This window comes from Symphalangus syndactylus, chromosome 14 (assembly GCF_028878055.3).
Source record: "Symphalangus syndactylus isolate Jambi chromosome 14, NHGRI_mSymSyn1-v2.1_pri, whole genome shotgun sequence".
NCBI lineage: Eukaryota > Metazoa > Chordata > Mammalia > Primates > Hylobatidae > Symphalangus > Symphalangus syndactylus.
The window spans coordinates 113,634,480-113,653,290 of NC_072436.2; the positions used below are offsets into that span (position 1 = coordinate 113,634,480).

The following is an 18,811-nucleotide window of genomic DNA, read 5'->3' on the forward strand; positions in this document are numbered from 1 at the left end:
TAGAACATGGCCTTTGCCCTTGCAAGGCTCATGATTTACTGGGGAGGATGGATTTGCCCACAACTGGGGCTTGCTGAAGCTGCATCTAGATTGGCAGCAACAAGAGGCCAACGCATCTGTAATCATTCCCTACTAAGAGTGTAGTTTGAAATCAGCAAGAAAAAGACATAATCCCATCAAAAAGTGGACAAATAACATGAATAGACATTTCTCAAAAGAAGATATACAAATGACCAACAAACATAGGAAAAAATTCTCAACATCACTCATCATCAGGCAAACACAAAATAAAACCATAATGAGATACACCTTACTCCCGCAAGAATGGTTGTTATTAAAAAATCAGAAGAAAGAGATGTTGGCATGGATGTGGTGAAAAGGGAATGCTTATACCCTGCTGGTGGGAAAGTAAATTACTACAATCTTTATGGAAAACAGTATGGAGATATCTTAAAGAACTAAATGTAGATCTATCACTCAATCCAGCAATCCCACTACTGGGTACCTACCCAAAAGAGAAGTCATGATAGCAAGAAGACACCTGCATACCTATGTTTATTGCAGCACAATTCACAATTGCAAAGATATGGAACCAACCTATGTGCCCACTGACCACTGAGTGAATAAAGAAAAATGTGATATTAATATATATGTGTGTGTATATATGTGCGATATATGTGATATGTATGTACATACATACATACATACTATGGGATACTACTCAGCCATAAAAAAGAATGAAATAACGTCTTTTGCAGCAACTTGGATGGAGCTAGACGCCATTATTCTAAGTGAAGTAACTCAGGAATGGGAAAGCAAATACTGCATGTTCTCACTTACAAGTAGGATCTAAGCTTTGGGTACATAAAGGCATACAGAGTGGTATCACAGACACTGAAGACTCAGAAGCGGGGGTAGTGGGGGTGAAGGATAAGAAACTACATACTGGGTACAACGTACCCTACTCAGGTGATGGGTGCACTAAAATCTCAGACTTCACTACTACACAATTCATCCAGGTGACCAAAAACCAATTAGACTCCAAAAGCTATTGAAATTATTAAAAATTTTAAAGAAAAGAGTATAGTTCATTTATACAAACTACACTTTTCCTTCTGAAAAATAATGCAAAGCCCAGTATTTTTCCCAAAATAAAGGAAAGAAAAGATGAATGATAGCACAGCAAGAAATTAATTTCTCAGGTCTAGCAAGACCCTACTGTTTACAGACAGTGTCACCCCAGTTGCGCACTAACCCTCCTGTTCAAGTTGTTCATAAATTGGGAATCGATACTAACCTTACAATGGTATGTGGCTGTAGCCTCTGCCCAGCCAAAATGACCTGGACAGGTACAATTATCACCCCCTCCTCCAAATACGGATCAGGAAACAGAGACTCAGAAATGCTGAACACTGTGCCTGACACTATACCTGGAAAATGTTGAAGCGGGACTCTAACATACCTGCCTAATTCCAAACTCCACACTTTTCTTTCTTTTTTTTTTTTTTTTTTTGAGACAGAGTCTGGATCTGTCGCCCAGGGTGGAGTGCAGTGGCATGATCTCGGCTCACTGCAACCTCCTCCCCCTGAGTTCAAGCAATTCTCTGCCTCAGCCTCCTGAGTATCTGGGACTACAGGTGTACACTACTATGACCAGCTAATTTTTGTATTTTTTGTAGAGACAGGGTTTCCCCATGCTGGCCAGGCTGGTCTCGAACGCCTGCCCTCAAGTGATCCGCCCACCTCAGCCTCCCAAAGTGCTGGGATCAAAGTCCACACTTTTTACCTCTATACTCAGCTGCCCAAGCAAGGGCAGATCAGGAAATATTCTGGGACAGAGGTAACATTAGAGCTGAATCTTAAGAGAAAAATAGGAAAAGTGCATCCATGGCTAAGCCAAAAAAGGTTTTCAGGCTCCCTGTCAGTTCACAGTGTACAGAGAGGAACAAGCAGCTCTCTCTAAATCAAAGGACCAGAAAAAGAAGCTTTGGCTCCAGTTTAAATTTGAAAATGACCCAAGGAACAATGCCTGTGATACAGCTAAAAATGCCAGGCAAGGAAACGAAGTCTTTGAGGGTCAGATAAACTGTGGTTTTCTGTGTCTGTGAATATCTATACACTTACGGTATAGTTTAATAAAATTGCTTCTCTTGGATTTCATTCCTTTATAAAATTATACTCTCTATAATCATAATTGAAAAGCACTAAATGACATTACCAAACCGGAGACTCAGAAGGGTGGGAGAGTGGGAGGGGAGTGAGGAATGAAAAATGACTTCATAGGTACAATGTACACTATTTAGGTGATAGTTACACTTAAAGCCCACACTTCACCGCTATGCAATATATCTATGTAACAAAATGGCACTTGTACCCCCTAAGTCTATAAAAATTAAAAAACAATTTTAAAAAAATTAGGAGGTTTAGACACTTAAAAAGCATGGCACGGCATTATGAACTTCTAGGTAAACTTCAGGATGAATTAACTTTGGTGTTACTTACTGTGGCATATAACCACCAAGTTCTACCTAGTTTTGTCTGAGAGGAGAGCTACTTCATCTGTGAGAACTGCCGTCAATGACTACACATCTCTAAGTGAAAAATAATACAGAGAGAAAGAGAGATAGCGACAAGAAATAAAAAGAGACTGAGAAAAACATTTTAAACACTAAGATTTCTGGTTTAAAGGAGAAGATGTCCCAAAAGTAAAAGCATTTATGTCCTCCTAGAACCCAATAAAATGATAGTAAAGGAATTTTAAGTCAGGGATCTGCAAGAATTATTAGAAAGAGAGGGAGCTGTCTTGTTAAAGACAGATTTTAACAAATTAGTGGAGTGTGTTTTAAGAAGTTGACAGGAAGTAGAGTACAGGAAGCTCTAGCCAAGGCAACATGAGAAAGGAAAGGGATCAGCTAAGGAGAAAGCTGATCCCCTTCAAGAACCCCACAAGGTCTTAAGACCTGGAACTGCCAAGCCCAGGGGAGGTGGGAGAGAAACGCAGAGCTGAAAACACATCGCATTTAGCAGGGAGGTCTCAGGACAACAGCGGTGCCGTGCAAATTGGAGCACTGGGAATCTGTGAGAGAGATCTCCAGAAAAAGATACAAAAGAGGAAAACTTGACTGTATACTTAATATGAGACAAATATTGAAAAAAATGTAACACATAGCAAAGACAAATAGTTGAAAGTAAAAACAAAGGCAACTATAGACTCCAGAAGAAAAAAAAAGGTCATCTTACTACAATCGGCTCTGAAAAGAATAATATTTACATGGCCAAAATAATATAACTCTATTTATTATTTTACTAAATATAGTCAGAATAGCAATTTGTTGAGATTAAAGTAAGGGGAGACATGGGTTTGAGATGAGGCTAAATCTCATCTATCACAGCCAGAAATCTGAATTAATAATGACTGAAATTGATCAGTCAGATCAGTCAAGAACCAGCAATATATAAATATTATCTGAGCCTTGGTGATCACCACCACTGGGGTGTTGAAGCTAAGAGAATTCAAAGTCGTTGCCTCTTGGGAGTGGACAAAGGCACAAAGTGATTTTTTTTCTTTGTTCTTTTTTTTTTTTTTTTTTAGACAGAGCCTCACTCTGTCACCCAGGCTAGAGTGTAGTGGCACAATCTCAGCTCACTGCAACCTCTGCCTCCCAGGTTCAAGCGATCTCCTGCCTCAGCCTCCTAAGTAGCTGGAATTACAGGCGCCTGCCACCACGCCTGGCTAATTTTTTTGTATTTTTAGTAAAGATGGGGCTTCACTATGCTGGCTAGGCTGGTCTCGAACTCCTGACCTCAAGCGATCTGCCCGCCTCAGCCTCCCAAAGTGCTAGGATTACAAGCGTGAGCCACTACACCCGGCCAATTATTTTTCATTGTAAGCCTCTCAGTACTGCTTTATTTCTTAACCACAAGCATGACCATTTTAAATTACAGCTATTATGGTCAGGCACGGTGGTTCAAGCTTGTAATTTCAGCACTTTGGGAGGCCAAGACAGGAGGATTGCCTGAGGCTAGGAGTTCAAGACCAGCCAGGGCCACATGGTGAGATTTCATATTTACAAATAAAAAATTTAAAAATTACCTGGGCATGGTGGTGCATGCCTGTAGTCACAGCTACTCAGGGGGCTGAGGTGGGAGGATTGCTTAAGCCCTGGACTTTGAGGTTGCAGTAAGATATGATGGTGCCTGCACACCAGCCTGGGTGACAGACTGAGACCGCGTCTCTAAAAAGTACTAATAAATCAAAATAAATAAATAAAATCTAAGACCCTTAGGCATGTGTGTATGTGCACATGTGTGCACAATTCCCTGTGTGTGTGAGATCAGGTATGTGTTGGTGATTGCATCAAAATGTCTGGAATAAAGCACCTCACACTATTAACAGAGGGGAGGGTGGCACCCTCAGAAAATAGTGGCATAAGGAGGGGAAGTGGTAAAAGAGAATCCATTTTTCTTCTATGTCCTTCTCTGCTGTTTTATTTTAACTTCACCATGAGCATGTGTTTCCTTTGTGATTATTTTTAAATAGAGGGAAGGAGGGGAAGATGGCAGGGAGAGAATCAGTAGTCCAGAAAATACTGGGCAGGTGGGTGTGAAGCAGATTCAAGAGAAGTAAAACCAGGTCTGCACACCTGAGTGCCAGAAAAGTCTCCTGGTCTGAGCAGAGAAATAGGATTTCTCACATGCCTCCCTAAACCATGCAAACATGAAATGCAAGCAAAGCAATGACAGTGGCTAGCCTGGGGACCCCTCAACTGAAATGTAATAAGCGAGGAGCCAACTCCATTGCCAAGCCCCAGGAACAGCCAGGTTGGTGGTGGTTTACTTGGTTTTCCTGCTCCCCCACTCCACCCCCCGCCACGGAGAAGCTTAAGTTGAAGTGAAAATAGTAATTTCATATTTCTGCACTAACCAGCCAGCAAAGATTGCCAAAGTTTTTCTGAGATGCCTGCCATGGGGAAGGTGAAATAAGCCTCACCCCCAGTGGCTGCTGCTTCTAGACATGAATCTCCTCGACTTAGACCAACTATCCTTGCAAACCCTGATGACAGCAGAGAACATGGAGGAGGCTGAAACTTGTTCTGACCCAGCGGTGATGTGATGCTTTGCCTTACAGTCCTGCAAGAAGCACAACAGAGCAGACTGGGACTCTAACAGATACAAGGCATAAAGTGATCCGGCTGATGGAGGGCAGGGCAGAACGGGCGTGCTCTCTCGGAAGCAACCTTACCTTGCTCTGCAGAGCATTGCTGTGCATTTAACTCAATCTTTCATGATAAATCTCTAATCATCAGAATTCTACAAGACCCCGGCCAGGCGTGGTGGCTCACACCTGTAATCCCAGCACTCTGGGAGGCCAAGGCAAGTGCATCATTTCAGGTCACGAGTTCAAGGTCAGCCTAGCCAACATGGTAAAACCCCATCTCTACTAAAAATACAAAAATTAGCCAGGCATGGTGGCACCCACCTATAATCCCAGCTACTTGGAAGGCTGAGGCAGGAGAATCACTCAAACCCAGGAGGCGGAGGTTGCAGTGGGCCAAGATCATGCCACTACACTACAGCCTGGATGACAAGGGTGAAACTCCGTCTCAAAAAAAAAGAAAAAAAAAGAATTCTAGAAGACCTCTTCCTTGGAAAGTGAGTATCTGGAATATGAGTACGGGCTGTTACCCAAATCAGTGAAGGTTCTAAGTCTTCTTTACTCACCATTCTATCTTTATTTATTTATTTTTTTGGAGACAGGATCTTGCTATGTTGCCCAGGCTGGAGGGCAATGGCATGATCTTGGCTCACCGCAGCCTCAATCTCCTGGGCTCAAGCAATCCTCCCACCTCAGCCTCCCAAGTAGCTGGGACTCCCAGTGCACTCCACCATGCCTAGTTGCTTTTGTGTATGTGTCTAATTTTGTAGAGGTGGGAGTCTCACTACATGGCCCATGCTGGTCTCAAACTACTGGACTCAAGCAATCCTGCTGCCTCCAGCCTCCTGAGTAATTGGGACTACAGGTGTGTGCCACACATCAAGCTAATTTTTTAATTTTTTGTACAGATGGGGTCTCACTATGTTCCCAGGCTGGTCCCAAACTCCTAGGCTCAAGCAATCCTCCCACCTAGGCCTCCTGACGTGGTGGGATGATAGACATAAGCCACCGCATCTGGCTTACTCACCATTCTAAAACTGAAGTATAATTCCCTGTTTAAAACCTTAAATGGCTGCCCATCACCCAGAAGTCTCCACCTGCATGTGTGCCACCTTGCTTCTGCGTGTGTTGGATTTCCCATTTCTTCTTCAGCAGACTTTATTTTTCACAAGAAAAGAATTTCACAACACATCTCTTGTAAGGGCAAGAAATACGGAGAAGAGTCGATAAAATCTCACAGATCCTAACAGCAGGTGTCTGAAAGCCACTTTGTTTGCTAATCAATAGGGTAAAACATGGTCTTTAAAGAAGTCAAGGGCAACATCTAGAATTACAGAGATGAGATGAAAACAGCCCCCCATCATTTCCTGCCAGACCTCCTCCTCAGTCATCCTCCGTAGATGTAAGTGACCCCCAGCAGAAGACAGAAAGCAGGTATTTCAGAAACTCCATAGGAAGAATCTCTACCAAAATGTTGCTGATCACAATAAAAGCCTGTGTGGTGCCCGGCTCAGAATAGGAACACTTGATCTCTCTTTAATATGAGCCCCAGCTTCTGTAATTAAGTGTAGCAGGTGAAACCGGTCCCTCACTGATTCTGAAACATGTGGTACTCAACTTGGTCCCAGGCTGATCTGACCAAACCAGCATTCTGTAAGGCTACCCATTCAGACTTCTCCACATGCGCCATCTTTGTTCAGTATCTACCCCCTTGCAAAGCCCACCTGAGTCACTACATCACACAAGCTACAGGTGGATGAAAATCTACCTGTGAAAGGCAAGACTCCCCCAAGGCAATAAGCAAAAGACAAAGAACAGAAAAACAGGTAAAGGACATGAATAGGCAAATTTCATGAAACAAGATTCAAATTGCCAGTAATGTCATGAAGAGGTTCAAATTTGCGGGGAATAGGAGAAATGCAAATGAAAACATTTCTCTATATTGTTGGGGGGAAAAAAATCACTTTATCTGGCTAACTTCTACCAGTCCTCCAGATCTCAGCTGAAATTCCTCTTTCACAGAGAAATTATTTCCTTCATCGCTCTCATCACCAGTTATGATAGATTTAGTTGTATGTTTATGAGTCTAATTTCTTCTGTCTTCCCTGCTAGCCCATGAGCTCCATGAACAGAGCCACAGTATCTGATTTATTCACTACTAATGCCCCAGGACTTAGAAGAGTATCTGGCAATAAAAGGAGCTTAATAGATATTTATTCAATGAATGAATGAATGAATGAATGAACAAATGAACGAAGCAAAGTTGGCTTTCTGCAGCACTGAGATAGGATCTTGCGTCCATGTTCAGGTCACCAAGACGGACTCAACTCCCCTGAAGTGCACAGGTCAGAAGAACACAGTAGCCCCAATCAGGTTCAAAAAGTAGGAGGAAAAAGAGCTGTTCCAAGGCCCATATACCTGGAATATGAATATGGGAGGATTATAGAACACACTTCTACAAGACTACCACTGGGGAGCCTCCTGATTTAATGTCCCTAAAAGGTGTAGGAGAGGATGCTACTAATGTGTAAGTCCTCCCAAAACTTAAGCCTTTAAATTCTACTGCACAGGAGCTGTCAGAAAGCAATATTTTGTGAGCTACAGATTCCAATAAAACTCACTGAGATGATGAAGCCTTCCTTGGTAGCCTAAAGGCTGATATATGAATAATCTGCCAGCATTATGCTGTGTCATTTAAGTATTCCTTTGGAGATTTGTCAGAAGGAAATTTAAGTAAAATTAAAGTTCAAATGGAAATGAAAAATTAAGTTATGATCAAAGCTATAATCTCATATTAGATCTTTTAAAAAACATAGAGAAAAGTTCCATTTAAGATTTCCTGTTTTGTATTTATGGATCCAAACTCAGGTACTCCCACTGTGCCTTGTTTGAAAGGCTGATATGCAGGGTGTGGGCCTCCTCCCTTATTTAGATGCTGAACCTAGCTCCAGGGGAAAAAAGGCATCTCAGCTTCTATGGACAATTCAGTTTTAATCATTTTTGCTTTATTGGAATTTTCATAGGAGTCCAGGTACAAGAGATTCAGAATTAATCTAAGTCATAAACAAAGCAAAAAAAATGAAGAGGAATGGAGTGAATAATAATTCAACACCTATAAGACCTGGTTCCTTTTTCCTGTAACATGCACTGTGGTGGGGGAGAGAGGAAGGGACCCAAGCGCTGTTTGGAATCAAGCCCCTCAACGTCAGAAGCATGTCTGAAGTTTATCTAAAACACTGGCATCTGTGACTCCCACAGCCAGCTTTTCTCCAGGGTTTCAGAATGTTCCCTGCCTCCTAACAAACTGAGGGAAGCAGCTGTGATGGAAACAGACGTGACAGCAAACAGAAGTCTGGAAGCCCCTAGAGAGAGACACAGCTTGACCGTGGAACTGAAATACAGACTCCAAAAGACTAGCATTTACTGCAGATAGAGGCTTGTATGGCTTATCTGCAAATAATCCTCTGCCTGTGCAGCTCATGTGCCACAGCCTGACAGAAAATCCCAGGGAGAATAGGGATAATATCCAATGTGCCCTGTGCTATAGGGATCCATCAACACCATGATGATAATATTAATAAAACCAGTGAGGCATCCATCCACTCCAGTAAAGACCAGCAGCCTCTGTGAGTCTAAGCTTAAGGCAGCTGTATTCCTGAATCATAAATAATATAGGTCATTTTCTAGCTTGAAGTTTTCTTTATCAACCAAAGCAACACCCCAAAAAAGCACACACAAAATACTAAGAAAAAAGTATTAACCCAAAAGAAGGTGGTAAAAGAGACACGGAAGAACAAAGAATGGAGGATACAAATAGAAAATAAAAGCCAAGATAGACTTAAACCTGACCATATCCATAATTACATTAAACATAAATGGCCTAAACTCTCCATGTACAAGGCACAGATTGACAAATTAAACCAAAAAAAGCAAGATTAACTATATGCTGTTTATAAGAAACAGTTTAAATACACAACACATACAGATTAAACTAAAAAAAGGTGGGAAACACTTTTTAGATACAATGCAAACACTAAGTGTTAGAGAGCTGGTTTGGCATGAATAATATCAGACAAAATAAGCCTCAAGACAAAGAGTATTACTAGGCGTAAAAATGGTCATTTAATAATAATTAAGGTGTCTATTTATAAACAAGACAAAGTGACCCTAAAAATGTATACTGTACCTATTAACAGAACTTCAAAATATATGAAGCAATAATTGAAAGATAAATTCATCGACCATACTATAAGATTTTTAACACTCCATTCTGAGTAACCGATAAAGCAACCAGAAAAAATTAGTAGGCATATATTAAATTTGAATGACACAATCAACCAACTTGACCTACTTGATATTTATAGTATGACAGACCCAAAAACTACAGAATACACATTCTTTTCAAGTGCCTGTGGACCACTCATTAAGAGAGACCATATGCTGCTGCTGCTCCATAGAGCTAGTCTCATTAAACTTAGAAAATACTGAAATCAAAAAGATGATTTCTCTGATAATAGTATTTAATTAAAAGTCACTAAAAATAAGTTATCTAGAAAATTATCAAATATTTAGAAATTAAATAACTCACTTCTAAATGCCCAAAGACTAAAATATGAGGGAAATTAGAAAATACTTTGAACTGTACAATAACCAAAACACAATATATTGAAATTTGTGATACGCAGATAAACCAGCACTAGCCTAGATGTTTACTACATTAAATGCCTATATTAAAAAATCAGAAACGTATAAAATGAATGATCTAAACTAGAACCTAAAGAAGCTAAAGAGGAGCAAATGAAGCTTAAAGTAATTTTAAGAAAGAAAATAAAAATAAGAGAAATCAGTGAAATAAAAAACATATGAACAATAGGGAAAATCAACAAAAGTTGGTTTCTTAAAATAATGAATAAAATCAATAAACACTATATTAGCTATCTACACCTGTACAACAAATTACCCTAAAACTTAGTGACTTAAAACAGCAAACATTTGTTATCTCATAGTTTCTACAGGGTTTCATCTGGGTGGCTGTAATATGTGGTTCTTTTATAAGACTGCAATCAAGGTATCAGCCAGGGCTGCAGTTATTTCAAGGATTTACTAAGGAGATGGAGCTCTGTATCCAAGCTCAGTTTTTTTGTTTTTTTTTTTTTTTTTTTGAGATGGAGTCTTCCTATGTCACCCAGGATGGAGTGCAGTGGTGCTATCTTGGCTCACTGCAAGCTCTGCCTCCCAGGTTCACTCCATTCTCCTGCCTCAGCTTCCCGAGTAGCTGGGACTACAGGTGCCTGCCACCACGCTTGGCTAATTTTTTCTATTTTTACTAGAGATGAGGTTTCACCATGTTAGCCAGGATGATCTCGATCTCCTGACCTCACGATCCTCCCGTCCTGGCCTCCCAAAGGGCTGGGATTACAGGCGTGAGCCACCGCGCCTGGCCCCAAGCTCACTTATATAGCTGTCGGAAGTGTGTAAACACATGCAGGCTATTGGACTGAGGGCCTCAGTTGCTGCTGGCTGCAGACTTCCCTCAATTCCTTGCCATGGGAACTTCTCCATGATGGTAGCTGGCTTCCATTAGAACAAGCAAGTAGGAGAGCAAGAAACAACAAACAAGATGGGAGCAACGGTCTTTCCGTAAACTGGTCTCGAAGGTAACATCCCATCGTTTTCTCCATGTTCTATTCATTAGAAGTGAGTCACTAGGTTTAGTTCACACATCAAGGGAGGAGATTACACAAGGATGTGGATATCAAGAGGCAGAGGCTATTGGAAGCCACATTGAGGGCTGTCTACCAAAAATAAACCTAGAAAGAATGATCAGGACAAAGAGAGAGAGAGAGAGACAAAGAGAGACAGAGAGAGAGACAGACAGAAATAAACACACAAATTACTAACACCAGCAATTAAAGAGAGGACATCACTACAGATACTAAAAGAATAATAAAACAGACAAAATGAATGACATTTTACTTTTCAAAAATTCTGTTTTTCAAAACTGTCATTCATTTTGTCAATAAATTCAACAAGCTAGATGAAATGAACAAAGTACCACAAAGTACCAAAACCAAAAAAAGCAACTAGAAAATATGAGAAGTTTTACAGTTATCAAACAAATTGAATTTATAAGTTAACATTTTCCCACAAAGAAAAGCCGAGTCCCAGATGTCTTCACTGGCAAATTTCACCAAATCTTTAAAAAATAAATAATATAAATATTACTTAAATTCTTTCAGAAAATAATAGAGATGAGGACACTTTCTTTTTATCATTATTATTATTTCAGTTGGTTTTTGGGGAACGGGTGGTGATCGGTTACATGAATAAATTCATTAGTGGTGGTTTCTGAGATTTTGATGCATTCATCACCCAAGCAGTGTACACTGCACCCGTGTGTAGTCTTTATCCCTCACCCGCTCCCACCCTTTCTCCTGAGTCCCCAAAATCCATTGTATCATTCTTATGCCCTTGTGTCCTGAGATGAGGATATTTTCAACCCATTTTTAAGGCCAGCATATGTGCATACAAGAAAAAATACATCAATACCCTTCATGAAAGTTGATGCAAAAATCTTTAATAAAATATTTGCAAATCAAATCTAGCAATCTATTATAAGGATAATACAATATGACCAAATGAGATTTATCTCAGGAATGTAAGATTGGTTCATGACGCAAAAAGCGGCTAGAGTAATTCAACACACTAAGAGAAAAAAGGAAAAAAAAACTTACAATTTTCTCAATATATGCCCAAAAAAAAAGCACTTGACAAAACTTAACACCCACTCATGATTTTTATAAAAAAACTCTCAGGAAACTAGGAATAAAAGGAAATATGCTCAACGTGATAAAGTGCATCTATTAAAAAAAAAAACTATAGCTAACATCATATTTAGCGGTAAAACAATGTTTTTCCCTTAAGATCAGGAATAAGAAAAGGATATCCATTATCCCCACTTGTATCCACAATTTTACTAGAATTCCTAGTTAGTTCAACAGGGAAAAAAATTAAAGCATGCATAAAAATTACAAGGAAAAGAAGAAAAACTATCATTATTTGCAAATGACAAGATTGTACACATCAAAAAGCCCCCATGAAATCCACAAAAAGCTCACCAAATTGAGTTAGAAATATTTCTAGATACAAAGTCAACATATGAAAATCGATGACTGAAATGGCTGTAATCAAAAATAATGGCAAAGGCAGATGTGGGTGAGAATGTGAAACAATTGGAACTTTCATAAGTGGCTTGTAAGAATGGTGAAACCACTTTGGAAAACTATTTAACAGTTTCTCATAAAGTTAAACATACATCTACCCTATGACTCAGCAGTTCTACTCCTGAGCATTTACCAAAAAGAATATGTACACACAAAGTTTGGTAAATATTTATTCATAGAAGTTTTATTCATAATAAGCAAAACTGGAAACAAATGTCTATCAACTGGTAGATAAATAACAAATCATGAAGTATGCATTCAATGGACTGCTACTTATCAACTAGATGTGAAAAAAAAAGAATGAACCACTGATATACACAGTATGGATTGATTTCTAAAACATTTTTTTGAGCAAAAAAAAAAAGCCAGGCATAAAGGAGTGCATACCATATGATTCCATTTAAATAAAGCCCAAGAAGTGGCAAATTTAATTTACTGTGATGGAAATTGTTAGAACAGTGGTTGCCCCTGGAATGCTACAGGGTTGTGTGACAGGGCTATGAAAAAATTTTCCAGGGCCATAGAAACATTCTAAATTTTGTTTGGCATGATGGTTGTGTGGGTGTATACAAGTCAAAACCCACCAAATTGAATGCTTAAGATCTGTGCATTTTAATGTATATATTTTTTAAATCACATAGAACACACAATTCCAGCTATCTCAAACTCTGTCCTGTCTGCCCTCTGCAAAATATTGAATTTCTCAACATTCTCAGTATCATTTTTTTGCTTTTTTTCTGCCTCTTTTCCTTTGTTCCTCCCAACAAGCCAACCTCTAGCATACCAGGTAGACTTCATGAATGTTTTCTGCCAAGTTGTGAAGAACCAAACTCTACATAGAAGAGAAGTGAAATGAAAGAAATGAAAGGAAGAAAGGGAAGAAGGGAGAGAGGGATAGGGGCAGGGGGAGTAGAAGAGGGAGGGGCAGTGGGAGGGAGGCGAAGGGAGGGGAGGGGAAGAGAGGGGAGGGGAAGATAGGTGAGGGGAGGAGAGGGGAGGGGAGGGGAAGGGAGAGGTTTATTTTGGAGTGCTCTAGAAATCACAACGCCATCATTCTTAGACTTTTTACCCCAACACTCTCCCAAGATTTAATCTTACTATTACTTCAAAATTAAATACAGTCTCTTGTTACACCTGTCACTACAGAAGTTACAAACCAACTGTCTACAATGTATTTTGTTTGAACCACAAGGTATTTTTTTTACTTGATCTAACATGTAATAATTAGAAAATTTCACATAAAAATGCAAAGTTCCAAATTTTCTTAAACCATCAGCAGATCTAGCAACCATCAACGGGTGCTTAAGTGTGGCGGCCCTTTGTTCAAAGGGCAGCTTATCACGTCTTTTACTTAAATAAATTTCTTCCCAAAGGACTCAATGTTTACTACTATGACTGCAAAAAGTTAATTCAATCGGAAAATAACATGGTATTCAAGTCTAGCTGGACGCTGTTGCCTACAAAAGTGTCCGGGCTATACCTTGCTTTCTGTGTTTAAAAGGGAGAATACAAAATGTTAAAGAAATTAATACCTAACAGACTTTGTTCCTGACCTACTCATACAGATCAGAGAGAATTTAAAAGGGAATAAGTATATCACAATATGACTGAAATATTTAATACCAAGTTGCTGTAGCACCTAAAATCAGCTATTGGTCTACCTACAGTCTTACATGCAACCAGTAACATTTGTCCTAAATTGAGAAATACTGGCGTCAAGTCTAAACTCCTTCATTGAAGAAACAGCCTATGGGATGGGAGAAAATGTTTGCAAACCATACATCTGATAAGGCTAGAATATATATAAGGAACTTCAAAACATATAAGGAACTCAACTCGATAGTAAGAAAACAACTCAAAAAATGGGCAAAAGATCTAAGTAGACATTTCTCAAAAGAAGACATACAAATGACCCACAGGTATATAAAAAATTCTTAAAATCACTAATTATCAAGGAATTTTAAGTTAAAGCCACAATGATATATTACCTGACACCTATTAGAATGACTATGATAAAAGGCTGGGCGCGGTGGCTCACGCTTGTAATCCCAGCACTTTGGGAGGCCAAGGCGGGCGGATCACGAGGTCAGGAGATCGAGACCACGGTGAAACCCCGTCTCTACTAAAAATACAAAAAATTAGCCAGGCGTGGTGGCGGGCACCTGTAGTCCCAGCTACTCGGAGAGGCTGAGGCAGGAGAATGGCATGAACCCGGGAGGCGGAGCTTGCAGTGAGCCAAGATTGTGCCACTGCACTCCAGCCTGGGCGACAGAGCAAGACTCCATCTCAAAAAAATAAAAAATAAATAAAAAAAAAAGAATGACTGTGATAAAAAAGATGAAAGATAACAAGTGTTAGGGAGGATGCAAGAGAATGCTTGCATACTGTCTTGGGAATGTAAATTAGTGCAGCCATTATGGAAACTAGTACAGAGATTCCTCAAAAAATTAAGAGTAGAATTACCATATGATCCAGCAGTCACACATCTGGGTATATATCCAAAAGAACTGAAGTCAGTCTGCTGAAGAGCTATCTGCACTCCTATGTTCACTGCAGCACTATTCACAATAGCCAATACATGGCAGCAACCTAAGTGTACATCAAAAGATAAATGGATAAGGAATATATATGCAGTAGAATACCATTCAGCCTTTAAAAAGAAGAAAATCCTGTCAATTGCAACAACATAGATGAACCTGGAGAACATTATCAAAAGCAAACTAAGCCAAGCTCAGAAAGACAAATAACCACATGATATCAAATATATGTGGAATCTAAAAAAGTCGGCCAGGCACGGTAGCTCATGCCTGTAATCCCAGCACTTTGGGAGGCCGAGACGGGTGGATTACCTGAGGTCAGGAGTTCGAGACCAGCCTGACCAAAATGATGAAACACCACCTCTACTAAAATTACAAAAATTAGCTGGGCGTGGTGGCGCACACCTGTAATCCCAGCTACTCAGGAGGCTGAAACAGGAGAATCACTTGAACCCAGGAGGCAGAGGTTGCAGTGAGCCAAGATCGCACCACTGCACTCCAGCCTGGGTGACAGAGCGAGACTCCATCTCAAAAAAAAAAAGGTAACTCAGAAAAAAAAAAATGGTGGTTGGCAGAAGCAGCGGGCAGGGAAAAGAGGTTGGCCAAATAATACAAAATGTCAGAAAGGAGGAATATGTTCAAGAGCTCTATTGTTAAAAAAAAAAAAAAAAAAAAAAATTTAATTAAAAAACAAATGCCTCTATTGAACTCTGAGCTCAGTGAGAACCAAGGATTTGTCTCCCTGACTTTTTCAGATCCCTGGAACCAAGCACAGTATCTGGCCCAGAGCATCCACATACTTTTCAATTAAATAGACTCAATGGGTTCTGGGGATGTAAACATCTCCCAAGTGGGAAATTTGAATGCAGTGAGGATGCAGACTTACATGACAGGATGGGAAGCTGTCTCCTGCTGTTGTAGCTAAGAATCCTAAATGAGGAAGAGACCAAGTCATGAGAGGCCACCCAAAACATAGTCGCTCAAAGATGCATCTAACACAGATGGAGATGCTGCTTTTTATAAAATGCTACACCCAATCTGAATGCCCAGCTAGCTTAGTGCATGCTTCAGACAAGTCAGATTGGAAAAAAGATTCAGGGCTCAAGATTAGAACTCCAAGGTTGGATGAAGAAGGCGTCTGTGAGAACAACACAGGAAAAGCTCAGGGGGAACCCGGGGGCAATGGAGGGAGACGCCTTTCACAGGCAGGAGACCAATGACCAGCGTTGACCTGATGATATTCACAACGGTAGTAATAATAAGTAACAGTGAAGTTAATATTTATGAAGTCCTTACTCTCTGATAAGTGTCATTCATGCATACTCTCATTTAATACGCACTACAGTCCTAGAGGTAAGAAGCATAATTGTCCCCATTCTATGTAGAGAAAACTATGGCAACCAGATGCCTCCCATCCTGGTACTGACACCCTTGTATAACCCCCTCCCTGTGAATGGGGGTGGGGCCTATGACTTTCTTATAACCAAAAGAATATGGCATATGGCAGAGGTGATGGGATGTAGTGATTATGTTAGATAGGATGTTAAGTTGTCTTGCTAGGAGGCTGTCTGTCTTGCTGGCTTTGAAGATGCGAACTGCCATGTCATGAGCGGCCAGATGGAGAAGCCCATGAGGCAAGAAGCTGAGGGTAGCAACAAACTGGGGCCCTGAGTCCAGCAGCCTGCAAGGAACTGAATGCTGCCAACAACGAGATGAGTCTCGAAGCAGATCCACCACCAGTCAAGCCTCCAGATGAGAACCGAGCCCTGGCTGACACTATGGCTGCAGCCTTGCACTGAACCCAGCTGAGTCATGCCTGGATTCCTGACCCACAGAAACCGTATAGTGATAACTGTGTGCTGTCTCAAGCCACAAAGTTTGCAGTAATATTGTTGCACAGCAATAGATAACTAATATAAGAACTGTCTTACATCATGTACATTACTGGGGGAAATATAGAGCTTGGATGTGAGCTCTGATTTCAGAGTTGTGGTCTCAGTCTCCCCAGGGAGACCTGTCCTGGGAGACAGTTGTGCCAGGCTGTGATGCTGTGATGATTGTTCTCTTCCTACCCAGAAGCTTTCAATAGGCATGTCAAGCATGTGACCCCAGCTACATATACCAAATGTATTTCTGACAAATGCTAGGACATCGTGACCTTTCTTGTTTTACTGAGAGCTCCATAAAGGAAAGACCATCTCCGTCTTTTTTTTTTTAAGAGTCTCACTTTGTCACCCAGGATGGAGTGCAATGGTGCAACCTCGGCTCACTGCAGTCTCTGCCTCCTGAGCTCAAGGGATTCTCTAGCCTCAGCCTCCTGAGTAGCTGGGATCAAAGGCAAGGATCACCACAACCAGCTAATTTCATATTTTTGGTAGAGACGGGGTTTTGTCATGTTGACCAGGCAGATCTTGAACTCCTGGCCTCAAGTGATCTGCCTACCTCAGCCTCCCAAAGTGCTGGGATTGCAGGCATGAGCCACTGCACCTGGCCTGTCTTTTTTATGCTATGTCCACGTGCAACAGCCCAGTGGTCAGCACACAAAGCGGTCCAAATGTGAAAGGAAAGGGCAAACACAGGGGAAATCTAGGGGTGTTCGGAAATAGTTCCCAGGTCACTGCCTGTTTCAATATGTACAGTCCTCGGCCCCATCCACAAGATTCTGACTTGGCAGGTCAGAGTTGGAGATGGGGAGCTACCTGGTTAACAGGGATCCCAGTGCATTTTGAGGCAGATGTTTGTTAAACTGCATTGTAAAAATTACCCCCAAAGATGTGAAGGGAAACAGAAAGGCATAGGCAGGCTAGAAAAGAAGACAAGTAAAACATGAACAAGTTAATTCCAGAAGGAGATTCTCAACCACAGCTGCATGTCAGAATCAGCTGGGGAGATTTTAAAATCCCAGTGCCCAGGCTCTGCAACTCAGATCAATTATTACAGAATCTCTTGGGGATGAAACATGGGCATCAGTATTTTTTGTTTTTGTGTGTTTTTTTTTTTTTTTTTGTTTTTGTTTTTTTTGAGATGGAATCTTGTTCTGTCACCCAGGCTGGAGTGCAGTAGTGCGATCTCAGCTCACTGCAACCTCTGTCTCCAAGTTTCAACCCATGTTCCTGCCTCAGCCTCCCGAGTAGCTGGGATTACAGGCATGCACCGCCAAGTCTGGCTAATTTTTAAATTTTTAATAGAGATAAGGTTTCACCATGTTGGCCAGGCAGGTCTCGAACTCCTGGCCTCAAGTGATCCGCCCGCCTTGGTCTCCCAAAGTGCTGGGATTACAGGCGTGACCCATTGCTCCCGGCAGTATTTTTTTAATGAGGCAAAATTCACATAACATACAAGTCGCTGTGTGAAAGCACACACTTCAGTGTCATTAAATACATTTACAACGTTAAGCAATCATCATCCCTGTCTAGTTCCAAAACGTTTTCATTAACACCCTCTGCCTCCCAAAAAATAACCCTGTATCCATCAAGCACACTCCACCCCCTCCCCTTTCCCCCAGCTCCTGACAACCACTCACCTGCTTGCTGCCTCTATAGATTTGCCTCTTCTGGACCTTTCACATAAATGGAATCATCGAAAATATATAATAACCAAAAGGTAGCAACAACCAAAATGGCCATTTGGTTGATGAATGAATAAACAAAATGTGCTGTATCCATACAATGGAAGTATTGGTGCCCACTACATGTGGATGGACCTTGGAAACATCATGCTAAGTGAGAGAGAGCCTTGGTGTTGTCTCATCTCCCCAGGAGATTCCAAGGTACAGCCAAGGTTGAGACCCACTGACAAGCAATGGGTATGGCTGGGTGCAGATGAAATACGGCAGCCAGGGGCAGGAGGGACGTCTCATTGAAGATGACTATTTGTGGATGCCTAGCAGGGATGGG

General features: G+C 40.9%; 1 protein-coding gene across 2 annotated transcripts in view; it reads right to left on the reverse strand.

Moving 5' to 3' along the window:
• Positions 1-18,811, reverse strand: part of RBFOX1 (RNA binding fox-1 homolog 1) — a 2,507,416-nt gene that overhangs the window by 2,435,517 nt on the left and 53,088 nt on the right. The window lies entirely within an intron of this gene.